General features: G+C 39.0%; 1 long non-coding RNA gene and 1 other non-coding gene across 2 annotated transcripts; one reads left to right on the top strand and one right to left on the bottom strand.

Moving 5' to 3' along the window:
• Positions 1–1,292: 1,292 nt before the first annotated feature.
• On the top strand, positions 1,293–1,398 carry LOC145556839 (small nucleolar RNA R71). The gene has a single exon (XR_014091933.1). It is a non-coding gene; the product is annotated as a small nucleolar RNA R71 (small nucleolar RNA).
• A 4,636-nt stretch (positions 1,399–6,034) lies between these two features.
• LOC145556154 (uncharacterized) lies at positions 6,035–8,432 on the bottom strand. The gene is made up of 3 exons (XR_014091777.1): positions 8,121–8,432; positions 6,877–6,971; positions 6,035–6,250 (listed from the first exon to the last, which is right to left on the bottom strand). It is a non-coding gene; the product is annotated as an uncharacterized LOC145556154 (long non-coding RNA).
• Positions 8,433–14,826: the final 6,394 nt, after the last annotated feature.

The raw sequence follows: 14,826 nt of genomic DNA on the forward strand, positions 1-14,826 counted from the left end.
CTCTTCTCTCTTCACTCTCTTTTTCAAAATCTTAATCTTTCTCTTTCTCAAATTCTTTTTCTTTCTCACATTATTTCACTTTTTCATTCTCATGGTTTTGCTCTCTCTCTTGTTTAAAATCACTTTTAAGGGGAGGCTCACTCATGTTCATTCTCTCATTGCTTTTTTTAGGAACACTTTCTTCCAACACTTTACCACTCCTTGTTGATATAACATTTACGGGCCTCTTAGGATCTAGTCCTTGGGGTGGTAGTTTAGAAGTGCTAGTCCCTTCCTTCAAAGCATTGGCCAATTGAGAAATTTGTGTCTCTAGCATTTTATTATGGGTTATCACTTCACTAAATTTCTTTTCACTAGAGGCCATGAAAGTATTGAACATTTTAGTTTGATTTTCCATCATTTCCTCCAAGCTAGACCTACTATGTGGTGATTGTGCATAGTAGTTGTCTTGGGAAGCCCTATTACCTCTAACATTCGAATTGGACGCATTTTGATTAGAAGAACCTCTATTCCAATTGTTCCGATTATTAGAGTTTCCCCCTTGGTGAAATTGCCCTTGATTCCCATAGTTTCCTTGATTATTATGATTATGGTTACCATAACCACCTTGTTGGTTGTAGTTACCTTGGGGATTTTGGTCCCTTTGGTTCCTATTTCCCCATTGATTTTGGTTATGGTAATCGTAATCATTTCCTCTTTGGTTATAGGAATTCCCCCCTTGTTCTCTTCTATTTGGTGGTAAGTATCTTTGATTGTCATTCCTATGTCTATTATCATAAGACAAGGCATTGACTTGTTCATTTTCATTTTCATTACCATCTTCGTATTGGGGTTGGGGTTGGGAATCATAATTACAAGAAGAGGTGTCATGGTCATATGACCCACAATTTTCACAAAACAAACATCCATGAGGCATGTTATTAGAAGTAGAGGGAGAAGAGTTAGAATTCATACCTCTCCCCTTAGATTGGGAGGGATGCTCTTGTGTTGAACTAGAGGTCTCTAGTTTTGCCTTAATGGACGTCATCTCCTTTCCAAGGTTGGCGATTTGGGAAGTCAAATTGTTGATGGCATTAAGGTGATCAACGGAGTAAACCGCATTTCCTCCCTTGTTTAGAGACTCTATCTCTCCTTCTTGCCAATCCATGTGGTGCCTCACCACATCCTCAATTATCTCTATGACTTGCTCCTCCGTCTTGTTCATAATCGTGCCACCCGCTCCCGCATCCAAGCTAGTCTTTCCTTGTGGGCTCAAGCCCCCATAGAAAATTTGAAGCACTTGATATGACGGAATTCCATGATGAGGGCACTCCCTTTGATATTCCTTGTATCGTTCCCATGCTTCATATATGGTTTCACTAGCTTTTTGACGGAAACCTTGGATCAAAGCCCTTGCCTCGGCCGTCTTCTTTTGATAATAGAATCTTCCTAAGAAAGCCGTGGTGACCTCATCCCAAGTTCTCAAGGAGTTAGGCCTCACCTCCTTCTCAAGCCATTCAAGAGCCCTTCCTATCAAAGAAAAAGGAAATAGCTTTAGTCTCACAAACTCTTGAGTTATCCCATTTACCTTGATCGTGTTGCAATATTTTTCGAACTCATTCAAGTGTGCAAAAGGGCTCTCATGTTTTGCTCCACTATATTGCCTCCTTTCAATCAAATTAATCATTGCGGGCCGAATCTCGAAGTCATTGGCTTGAGTAACGGGTGGAGCAATGCCGCTTGAAGCTCTATAAGCTCCCGGAGTTCCCAACTCCTTTAAAGGTCTTTGAGGTGGTGGTTCCGCGTCACCCATTTGATCTTGATCCTCCTCGAAATTGGTCTCTCTAGTTGGGGGAGTAGTAAACGGCCTAGAACCGGCTCTCTTTCTCCTTCTATAAGTTTGCTCAATCTCGGGATCATAAAGTACCAAGATCCTGTTATGAGTTCTACGCATACACTCTCAACAAACGCAATTAGTAACAAGGCTACAAGTGTAGCAAAAAAGAAACAATCTTTTTGAATTTTTTTTTTTGTTTTATGGTGAACTAGACTCAAGTAATCAATTAGCAATCAACAACACCGTTCCCCGGCAACGGCGTCATTTTCATGGGCATTAGAACGGTCGCACATTCCACACTCAATCAAACACATTTATTAACAAACACCTTACAAACCAAGCATAATGACAAGTAAGAGTTCGGTCCACAAGGAACGGGATATGGTTGTCAAAGATCTTAACACTTAAGCTAATTCGAAGTCAATGGTGAATTGGGGTTCGTCAAAAAGACAAACAAACTATGGTTCTAAATCAATGGATTAAGGACACTAGGGAATGGGATCCACTCAACCAAAGCAAATAGACAAATGAGGAGTGAAATAGATAAGATATAGCAAGGACTATATGTAAGATCAACCTCATACAATTAGGAAACAACTCACACCACTAAACTTAGATCCCTCATTAGTTTAGCAATAGAAGATACATAATCAAATTGCAATAAGTAATGTCATGCTTCATTCACATTTCCATGTCAAACTAAGCATATCATGCTATCAAGCTCCTAAATCAAGGGTAGCTAATCCTATCACGAGGAACTAACAAGCAATCTCATACAATCAATTTAATTGCAATACAAACATCAATGCTACTCCCACATTTGCATAATTAACCTAAAAGGTTGAGCTTCACCCAACCCCTAGCAAGAAGACTACTCACAACTCATATTCATCAACATGCAAACAAGTATTAGGGTTCTAACTACTTCAATAATTGGGGAAAAATGGTTAACAATCGAATTCACTATCATCCAACAAGGAATTATCAAGAACTAAAAGGATTCAAGTAACATGCAAAAACCAAATAAAATCTGAAATTAAGTAGAAAAAGGTTGAAGAAATTACTAATTGAAGCTTCAAATGTTGAATACAAATTGTCAAACCTTGAGAATAATTCTTGAATTTCACTAATACAATGATTTGATTTGATGAAAACTAAGCTAAATTAATTAAAAGGAATGTTTCAAACTAAGAGAGATTTCTGAAAACTAGGCTACTTTTCTTTTTTTTTTAAATGAGCTAAAGGGGAAGTATTTATACTCCCCGAAACACATAGGGAAATCCGTCATCAAAAGAAAACCTCTCCTGGAGCGGGCGCTCCTCGACTTCAGCAACAATCTGCCCAAGTTCAGAGTCTGTTAGGAGCGGGCGTGCTCCTGACCAGGAGCGGGCGCTCCTCCCTTTGAAGTTGAATTCTGCCTATGATGTGGAGCAGGGGAGCGGGCGCTCCTCCTTGACACTTTCAAACGCCCATTAAAACTTGAAGATTGAGTGTGGAATGTGCGACCGTTCTAACGCCCATCAAAAGGTGCATGATGAGTATATTTGGAGACATGCTTGAAGCCGAAATGGAAGTGTTCATGGATGATTTCTCGGTTGGGGGCCATTCATTAGAAGATTGTTTGTCCAATTTGGGCAAATGCTTAGCAAGATGTGAGAAGGTCAACTTGGTCCTAAATTGGGAAAAATGTCACTTCATGGTTGAAGAGGGAATCGTCCTTGGTCACAAGATATTAAGCAAGGGGATTGAGGTCGACAAGGCCAAAGTTAAAGTGATTGAAAAATTGCCACCTCTAATTAATGTGAGAGGAGTAAGATCCTTTTTCGGGCATGCTGGGTTCTATAGGAGATTTATCAAGGATTTCTCACAAATTGCTACACTCCTAAATGCTCTTCTTCAAAAGGATGCCATCTTTATTTTTGATGAAAAGTGTTTTCAAGCTTTCAACAAATTAAAGGAGGCTTTGATCTCTACTCCAATCGTGCAATGGCCAAGATGGGATTTGCCGTTTGAACTTATGTGCGATGCTAGTGATGTTGCAATTGGAGGGGTGTTGGGACAAAGAATTGAGAAGAAACTTCACGTCATTTACTACATGTCCAAGACCTTGAATGAAGCTCAACGGAACTACACCATAACGGAGAAGGAGTTTCTTGCCGTGGTTCATGCTTTTGAGAAGTTTTGGAACTACCTAATTGGTTCCAAAACTATTGTTTATACCGATCATGCGGCTATTAGGTACCTTGTGGCAAATAAAGAGTCCAAACCTCGCCTTCTTCAATGGGTCTTGTCTCTCCAACAATTTCATGTTGAAATCCGGGATAAGAAAGGGGCCGAAAATGTGGTTGCGGACCATCTTTCCCGATTAGAGAATGTGAAAACTAGTGATGATGAAATTCCCATTTGTGATGAATTGAGAGATGATGTGCTCTATATCTTGAATGAAGAGGAGCTTCCATGGTTCGCCGACTTGGTGAACTATTTGGCTTGTGGAAAATTCCCTCCCGATTTCTCAAAAAACCAAAGGAAGAAGCTAAAAAGGGAAGCAAGACACTATGTGTGGGATGACCCCATTCTCTACAAGAGAGGAGCAGATGGTTTGCTCTGTAGGTGTGTTCCGGATGAAAAAGTGCAAAATGTGCTCAAGATGTGTCATTCCGATCCTTGTGGAGGGCATATGGGAGCAAACAAAACAGCATTAAAGGTTTTGCATAGCGGGTTGTGGTGGCCTCACATATTTAAGGATGCTTGGGGGTTTGTGAAGACTTGTGACCGGTGTCAACGAACCGGCAATATATCCAAGCGAAACGAGATGCCTCAACAACCGATTCTTGAGCTAGAGGTATTTGATGTGTGGGGTGTTGATTTCATGGGGCCATTCCCTACTTCTATGGAAATCAATACATCCTTGTTGCGGTCGATTACGTATCAAAATGGGTTGAAGCCATTGCCTCCCCAACTAATGACCACAAGGTAGTCATGAAGATGTTCAAGAATGTCATATTTCCAAGATTCGGAATTCCTAGAGCAGTGGTAAGTGACAACGGTTCACATTTCGTTCATAGTGCTTTTCAAAAGATGCTAAGAAAGCACGGGGTTCACCAAAGATTTGGCCTTACCTATCATCCACAAACTAGTTGGAAAGCGGAAGTGTCCAACTGTCAAATTAAATTAATCCTTAAGAAGACGGTTGCAAGGAATAGGAAGGATTGGCCGGAAAAGCTTGATGATGCTCTATGAGAATATAGAACGGCATACAAAACCCCAATAGGCACAACTCCATATCGTCTTGTGTATGGAAAATCTTGTCATCTACCGGTGGAGCTTGAACACCGAACTCAATGGGCAATCAAGAAGATTAACTTCGACTTGGCTAGCGCGGGAGAGCAAAGATGGCTTGATTTGCATGAGCTTGAAGAGCTAAGATTGGAAGCGTATGAGTGTGCTAGCAACTATAAGAATCGCACTAAGGATTGCCACGACCGGAACATTGAAAAGAAAGCATTTCTAAAAGGCGATAAGGTACTCCTCTACAACTCTAGGATGAAATTGTTTCCCGGGAAACTTTTATCAAGGTGGAGTGGACCTTTTGTTGTCAAGGAAGTGTTTCCTCATGGAGCCGTGGAAGTTTGGGATATAGACAGAAAGAGATCTTTCAAGGTGAATGGGCATCGCCTCAAGCTTTACTACGAGGGTGCTCATGTAGGTGTTTTAGAATCAACTCAATGTAATCTTACCTCCTAAGCACTAGTAGAAAAAACGCTATTCGTAACTAACAAAAACAGGCTTTTTGTAACGAACATTGGCCGTTACAAGTATTGGAGTTACAAATAGTCCTGTTAGTTGTAACTGACATTGTCCGTTACAAATGAGTACCTATTCGTAACTAACAATTCAATTGTTAGTTACAAATAGTTATGTATTTGTAACGGAAATTTAATATGTTCGTTACAAACAGGTAAATATTTGTAACCCACAATTGATATGTCAGTTACAAATAGGTACCTAGTTGTAACAGACATGTCAATTGTTGGTTACAAATGCTCATTTTCGATATTAAAAAAAAATACCTAGTAAATGCTTGGTCGATATAACTTTATTATTATTACTACGTATTATCATTATTATTATTATTATTATTATTATTATTATTATTATTATTATTATTATTATTATTATTATTATTATTAAAGGCACCAATTCAACAACAAAAAAAAATAAAAATAAATAGGTGAATATTTTGGGGAATAATAATCTTTTCAATTGATACAAACTAAATTATATTCTATCTCATTACATCATTTCATTACAACAGATTATTCTAAAAAAAAGGTCTAAAAAAGTAAAAAGTGTCTATATAGCTCCCATCATAGTTTGTCACGTTGGGCTTACACGCTTAGTATAACCTTCACAAATGTTGTTAAGCTCCTTTTCCTGTGCAAACACATAAAAAAATAAATAATAAAAAAAAATGAGACTCCTAAACTAGATCATAGGGAAATGATAGATTTGTTCAAAAGGGTAATTTATACATTATATTTATCTAAGTTAGCACGCAATTACGGTCTAAATAAGATCAAATTACATATGTATATATTCAGAATAAAAAAAAAATTCTCAAGTCACTAATGTTCAACCATAAGCATTTAGCAAGAGTTACTTCAATTTTTCTAGATTACCAAAAAAAAAATCAAAATTAACCAAACTCGCATAAATCAATGGATACCACGACACATAGTGTTAGATCAACCGCCTTAGATTACAGCTACAATACCCAACAATCAATAAATTTATAAAAATTAGAAGGAATTCTTAGATAAAGGATTGATGCATAACTCTAAAATCAAAGCAACACCATTCAGTATGTCAGAATATTTTTTTTTCTTTTCAAATATGATTTACCGTTCATACAATTATTGTTAATAACAGATTAGTGTCATAATATTTATTGTGACTATAAGTGTCTATGACCATGCATCTAGTCTTGGGGTGACTTGTTGCGCGTCTGACCTTAAAAACGAGTATTATGTAAAGAGAATTAAACTATAAACCTCACATACCCGTAGTGAATGCTGATATGTTAAGAAATGCATAGAATTGGGATACTTTCTAGCCACCTCTTCTCATCTCTATTGAATCCTCAAATTTGGATATCCTGTTCATACAAAAAATTAAAAAAAAAATGTCTTAGGCCTATGAAATCAGTTTGATAATACATGAGGATCGGTACTAAAATCCAGCTCCAACTATCCTCCATCATCCTCCCATAGATTGTAAATTATAATTCTAGTACCTTGATAACCTATGGAATCGAACTACATATAAAGCAAAAGTTTCAGACTCGAAAAGCATATTTGTATGAATAAAATTCAGAGCCACATCAAAAGGAAATGAAAAGCCAAACATCAAATTAATTAATCAAGCAGAGGACATTCTACACGTTACATGAATTTCAAACTTGAACACATGCAAATAAGCGACATGCATTGCCTCATTTTATATGGATCCATTCCACAAAAATTTTGTTAAAATGGAAACTGGAAAATTCTTTTCCAAAGTATCACAACACATACACCTGTTCAATATTAATGCATACATTCTAAAGAATTCTAAATCAAATTCTCAACTAAGGATGTTTAAGATTCTAAAAAAAGGTCCACAAAGAAGCTACAACAACTCATATTCACCTCACCCTCACTAATACTCATTCTACAATTGCGAGCATAAACCTCTTGACAACATAACAACGACAACAAGAAGTATAATTGAAACCAAACAAACTCAATAACTGAAAATTGTTGTACTCTCAGTACAACAAAACATAATAACTCCATAAATATTACAATACCTCAGCATTATAGAGAAGAAAACAAAATATAATTTTGATAATTATAGAGAGGAGTCGGCAATTGGCAACTAAATAGCAAGATTATGCTATAACCACATCCCATCAAATTGAAACGGCGTCAACTTCATAGTTACGACATCATTAAATCAAGGTTCAGCAAAAATCCTAATGATTTTCAATTTCTATCATCCTAAAATAACTCAAATTTGTCAAATTCCACTTCGATTTGACTAGATAATAAATTCTCACCGCATAATCTAACTAATACGACTACAAATTCATCAAATTACACTACTTTGAGGACAAATTAGATATAAATTCAAACAATTTCCCTGTTGTAAATTCAACACAATCACATATAAAGAAAGAAAAATCAGAAGCAAATTGAAAACCCTAAAATTCATAAAACTAAAAATGAATTGAGAAAAATTAGGGATTGAGAATGTAAAACATCACCTGGCCTGCTGCGAGATTCAAGCTCCCGATATTGAAGGAGGTTTGCGGTGTGGATGCTTGGTAGTTTAACGGTGTGTGCACAGTTGTTAACGGCGGCTATGGTTGATGGTGAAGCTCGATTGTTGATGATAATAGCTCATGGCGCGTTGTGTGCTCGTGGAGGAGAGAATTGCTAAGAGGTTGAGGGAAAGAAGAGAGTGAAGAAAGGAGACATTCGAGAGGAACAAATAAAGGAAGCTAAGAGTGAAAGAGGGGAGAAAGAAGAGAACGGAGGAGGAGAGAGAATATAGATCAGAAAGAAAATAAGGGGGGAGGGGGGCGGCTGTAGTGGTAGTTAGGGTTATGAGAGTATATAAAATATCCTTCCTATTTGTAACCAACTATATGTTGTCCGTTACAAATAGGATGTATTTGTAACCAACATTATGATGTTCGTTACGAATAGGATGTATTTGTAACCAACATTATGTTGTCAGTTACAAATACTATTCTATTTGTAACAGACATAGCTAATGTTGGTTACAAATATAGTATTTGTAACTAAAAAAAACATGTTGGTTACAAATAAGGCGTTACAAATAGCGTTTTTTCTACTAGTGGAGTGTGGAGGTCGTCAAGCTATTGACGTTAAAGAAGCGCTTCCGGGAGGCAACCTGAGTAAGAAAAAAAAAAGAAAAAAAAAGAGAGAAGAAAAAAAAAGGAAAAAAAAATGAATGAGATAGGAAAAGAATAAGAGTGTTGGGAATATCTGATTTTGGCTAATATTGTTGAAGTTATGTTTTTGTGGTTTTGATATAGGAACTTGAAGCAAAAAGAGCCGAAGAAAACAAAACAGAAAGTTGTTTACAGCTTGGAGCGGGCGCTCCTATCACTAAGCACGCCCGCTCCAAGCTTAATGAAAGAAACAGTGGGCTTCAAGACTGGTAGGAGCGGGCGCTCCTGGGAAACTGCACGCTCGCTCCTAACGTTCCGTACAAAACAGAAGCTTCAGGTTCCTTAAGGAGCGGGCGCTCCAACACACCTGCACGCTCGCTCCTAATGTTCCATACAAAACATAAGCTTCAGGTATCTTCAGGAGCGGGCGCTCCAACAAACCTGCACGCCCGCTCTATGCTGGATTAGAAATCAGAACCAAAGAACTGCACCAAGAGCGAGCGCTCCCATACAACTGCATGCCCGCTCTTGTCTGGGTTAGCAAAAGCAGATTTCACTTCTCAACATTGGAGCGAGCGCTCCACAAGCATTGCACGCCCGCTCCTGGCCAATGTCGTAGCCAAAATTGTTCAAAGGAGCGGGCGCTCCCCTTCACCTGCACGCCCGCTCCTAGCTGGGACAGAAAAAAAACAGATTCCCTTCTGCAGTTTGGAGCGGGCGCTCCTTCCTCTCTGCACGCCGGCTCCTAACTGTCCGGGTAAAAAAAAAAAAGGGAGATTTTTTTTTATCTCTTTTTACCCTTTTTCCCTCATTCTTCACCATTCATTTAAACTTTCATACTCTCTCTCCTCCTTCCCATCTACTTCTCTCTCTAAAAACCTCATATTCTCCAACTTCTCTCTTCAATTTCATCATCAAATCTCAATATTTTTCACTAAAAATTCACAAAATCCTCTTCTCCACTAAATTCTCTATCCAACAACACAAAATTTACACAAATTCGAGCACGAAAATTTCAAACCCTAGAGCACCACCATTGAAAATCGAAGGAAAATTTGGATTTTTCAAGGAATTGGAGCAAAGGAAGCAAGAATCGAGCAAAACTTGGAAGTTCTAGAGTATTTTCATACTCTAGTTGGTATATTCTACTTCCCTACTTCACTTTCCCTCTTCAAGCTTTTCAAATTTGTTTATTTCATAAACATTGTGTAATTAGTTGCATGATTAGGTGATTTCAAACAAATATGGTTGCTAATTGAAAATGGTTGGTGGGAAATTGTGATTGATTTTTGGAGTAGTGAAATTGTGATTGAAAAAAATTGCATGAGTGTGGTGAATTTGTGCATGTGATTGGTGTGAACTTGAAGTTCATTGTTGATTGTGAAATTGTGTGTTGGAAAATCCTTGTTGGTTGTGTTCGTATATATATATTGAGTTCTTGAAACAGGTACTTGGATTAATTTGGGGGTTTGAAGTTAAGGAGGTTGTGTTTGGTGCATTTTGGTGTTTGTGTGAGGTGTATTGAGTGACCCCTTTTAATCCTTATTCCGCATTTGTCAAAATGGTACTAATTAAGATTATTTGGAGGTGCGGCAGGAAAGAAGAGAAAGACTTTCAGCATCCAAATACCCGAAAACCAAAACCAAAGCCAAACACAAAACCAAGACAATGGTCCTCCTCCCATTAGAATTCCCGAAAAATTCAAAAAGTATCACTCCGAGCTTTCAAAACAAAAAATCATTCCTACGAGATTTTATGACCAAAAAGCTTTCCATCTCTTAGGTGTAGATGAAGGAATTCGGCGAGTGGCCGATAATTTCGGATGGTTAAACTTACTCAAGAAGGGGGAGCTAACCTACGAATCGATCACTCTCGAGTTCCTTTCAACCCTAACCATGCGCCGAATCAATGGTGAGGGAGAGCCTCTTGAGTGTGAAATTAAGTTTAAACTTTTCAATCAAGAAAAAACTTTAACCTTAACTCGCCTCAATGAAATATTTGAGTGGCCCGTATATAATCAAATAGACAACCCCGATAGTTTCTACCTTTCTAGCTACGAAGAGCAAAATTGGTGGAGTACTATTGCGGGGTATCCTAATTTCACCACCCGGTCTAGCCATGCTAGCCACATTGTCCACCCCGTACTCCGTATATTCATGAGAATTATGGGCTACGCTTGTTTCTCGAAACAAGATCTCGGGAAGCTAACAAAAGAGGAGATCAAATGCCTCTTTATAGCTTCCCGATTTGAGGGAGACCTTGAGGGTAATGTGAATATGGGATACTTGTTTATCCAAAGGTGCATTGAGATTAAGAGGAGTACGGAGTTGAGAGGAGAGATAAAATGTGGTGGGATGATCACAATAATTGCCAAGGCTTAGGGTTTCACTAACTGGGTTGAGCAATTGACCCCGGTGAACGGGTCCAATGCCCTTGACCTTCCCGGACTTGCCTCAATGCAAATGCTTGTGGAACTCCGTGGTAATGTGACCACATACTCTTGGTTGGTCAAGGGTAAGCACCGTTGCATTCTACCTAATGCAGCGGTAATGAACACTATGGGGAACACTTGGCAAGTGCCAATTGAGCCACTCCCCATGAATGTTCCCGACCTTGACCAACCATCTCAACCTCGCCGCCATAGTATTTCTATCGTTCCTAGGTTTTTGAGCGGCTCCTCTTCTTCTTCTTCCTCCTTCGACCTTGAATCGGCCTTTCACCATCTCAATCTCACCAACCAAAGAATTATTCAGGAAAATGAATATCAAAGTTATGTGTCTCAAATTTCCTATCAAAACCAAGTTGAGAGGGGAGACTTTCTCCCCTATGTCAACTATCCTCACCGCCCCGTTCAAGAGGGGCCGGTTGCGGGTTGGAACAACAACCAACCCACCTACTCTTATTAGCAAGGACCTCGTAGCTCCGTTTCGGAGTTACAATCCTTCCATCCCTACGATTATACACAACCCGGGGGTTGTGATTTTAGGGGGGACCCTTCTTATTACCACGTCCCCGAGACATGTGGTAATATGGCTCCCGAGGAGATCGATAACCACCCCTTAAGGGGATACTTCGGGTTTCCACCCGGGTATGATGGTGGTTGGGGCACTAGTAATGCACCGGACTATGGTCACTATCGTAGTAGCCCCAACTATGATCTTCCTCCATACGTGGATCTACCTTCCTTTTCCGGCGATGTAGACCTCAACTATAACTACATGCCATCGCCTCCTAGGGAGGATGATCGGGAGTAGCCTTTAGACATTTGTTTTTACTGTTCCCTTCTCTTCTTTTCCCATCATGTGTAACACCGAGGCCGGTGTCAAGTTCTAGCTTGGGGGGAGATGTTTCTCATTGTGTCCATCTATCGTGGGAACGGTAATCAAATGTCTAGCTTGGGGGAAGTCTTGGGGTCTTTGTGTCTAGGGTAGTTTTCGGTTTTGATAGGAAATGTGCTTTCATGTGATGCTATTTTGTGCAATGTATGGAGAAGTTTGAGTTTGTATGTGGAATGTTTGGCATGAAAAGGCTTAGCTTAGCCTTTGGAACTTGTGGTAGGATTCATGTGTTATTATGTTCTAGATTGCATGCCTATTTTAGGATTGGTTGTTCTCTTTTCTCGATTTTATGGCATGCCTAAGCTAGAACAATTGCATATTGATGTTTTTGTCTCACTTCTCCTTATGTTTGTGCTAAATGGAGCATCTTATCTATGGCTTTGATATTATAATGCTTTGGTTGGTTTTCTTGTTGGTTGGTATCATGGGTTGATTGGCATTGTCCTTGGTTTTTCTTGATGATGATTTTTTATGATGATTTGTGTGGATTTATGATGATGGTTTTCCCTAATATCCAAATTTCTTTTTCTTATCCTCTAACATAAAAATTCCCTAATATCCAAAACCCTAATATCCAAATTCTTTAATTAGTTTTCCTTTCCCCCATTTTCAGCTTTCTAAAAAAAAAAGAGTTTGTTTGCCCTTGATCGGTTTGCAATGATGATATTGGATTGTATGTGATGGATGTTTGTTTTCTTTTTGTAATAAAATTTCGAGCATGGTTTAGATGCCCTTGGTTGAACATAGAATTGGTTAGTTTAGGTTAGTGTGAGAATAACTTTGCCGAATGTACGAGACTTAAGTCTAGGTTGGTGGTAAGATGGTGTCGCCCATCTCAAAGGAATTTGATCCTCAATGGTAGTATTTGATCCCACATTGTTCAAATTTGGTGAGGTTTTAATATTTTTTCAAGCCTACTACATTTTTCATGAGTGGCAAGGATCCTCTTTGATTTAGTACCTAGATCGAGAACTTGAGTCTCAACTCCCAAGACCGCGGCCTAAATTACTCTTAGTATTGATGAAGGTTGTCATGTGTTGATAATTCACAAAAGTTAAGGTGTATCACTTTTGTTTCTTTAGCTAATCCTTTAAGTTGATTGTATTTAGTAGTTAGTGATGTATATATCCAAGTTTGTTTCCAAAAAAAAAATGATGAAAAAAAAATGAAAAAAAAAAATAGAGTGAAAGAAAGGAAGAAAAGAAGTGATTAAATGTCACCCCCCCTAGCAATTAAACAAGCTTGGGGGTGTGTTTTTATTTCAATTCATTCATGGTTTGTAGCATGGGTCAAATTTAGGAACCTCTTAGGGTTTGTTCTTAATGATATACATTTTAGTTTGGCTCAAATTGTAAAACGCTTCTAGTTCTATCTATGCCTTAACTTTGGGTCGTAGTCCTTGAGTCTTGTAATGATTAGGAGAGGAGTGGAAGCCTTTGTCGGTGGAGGGAGTTGATTCACAAGCATATGGAGAGGGTACTCTTTCATTGAGATGTCGAGTGTTTGAAACCCGCTTTATCTATGTTTTTCCGGCTCCTTCGAGGAGTCACGAGACACTACCATTAGGGGGGGATTTGAACTTTTTGATAGGGACGCGGTAAGATATGTTGAATAGGCTTGAGTTGAGTATTTTCGAGAAGGTTAGCTAGGCCTTGGCTAGTCATGACCGTGGTTGACCTTAGGCATATACCTCATGCTCGAGTTTTATTGCTCAAGGATTCTTGTATCTATGCATGTGCTTTTCTTTGAGCAAACTGATCTTTGAGTTTGTTTTTGAGCAATGGGAATTGCTTGAGGACAAGCATTTGGCTAGCTTGGGGGGATTTGATAAGTGGTTTATTAGACCACTTATTGTGTCAATCTAGACCCGATTTTGCATTCATTTCCCCTCTTTCTAACTCGTTTTTGAATGAAAATGTTTTGTCTCGGCCTTGTCCCCTCTTGGATTGTGTTTGTCTATGTTTTGCAGGTTTATTGACTCAATTTGGCAGGCATTCAATGCATGGTTTGTATTCCAGGCAAGGAAATTAGATAATGGAGAGGGCGCTCCAGGGGAGCGGGCGTGCACCTCTCCTGGAGCGGGCGCTCCTCGACTTCAGCAACAATCTGCCCAAGTTCAGAGTCTGTTAGGAGCGGGCGTGCTCCTGACCAGGATCGGGCGCTCCTCCCTTTGAAGTTGAATTCTGCCTATGCTGTAGAGCAGGGGAGCGGGCGTGCACCATGTGAGGAGCGGGCGCTCCTCCTTGACACTTTCAAATCTGACTTTTCATTGAAGCATCTGGAGAGGGCGTGCAGCAGAAAGGAGCGGGCGCTCCTGGCTTAGGAGCGGGCGCTCCTCATTGTGGAGCGGGCGCTCCTCATTGTGGAGCGGGCGCTCCTCGCTGAGAATCCGTTTTCTTTTGACGGATTTCCCTATGTGTTTCGGGGAGTATAAATACTTCCCCTTTAGCTCATTTAAAAAAAAAAAAAAGAACAGTAGCCTAGTTTTCAGAAATCTCTCTTAGTTTGAAACATTCCTTTTAATTAATTTAGCTTAGTTTTCATCAAATCAAATCATTGTATTAGTGAAATTCAAGAATTATTCTCAAGGTCTGGCAATTTGTATTCAACATTTGAAGCTTCAATTAGTAATTTCTTCAACCTTTTTCTACTTAATTTCATATTTTATTTGGTATTTGCATGTTACTTGAATCCTTTTAGTTCTTGATAATTCC

Source organism: Chenopodium album, chromosome 8 (genome assembly GCF_948465745.1).
Source record: "Chenopodium album chromosome 8, dcCheAlbu1.1, whole genome shotgun sequence".
Classification (NCBI taxonomy): domain Eukaryota; kingdom Viridiplantae; phylum Streptophyta; class Magnoliopsida; order Caryophyllales; family Amaranthaceae; genus Chenopodium; species Chenopodium album.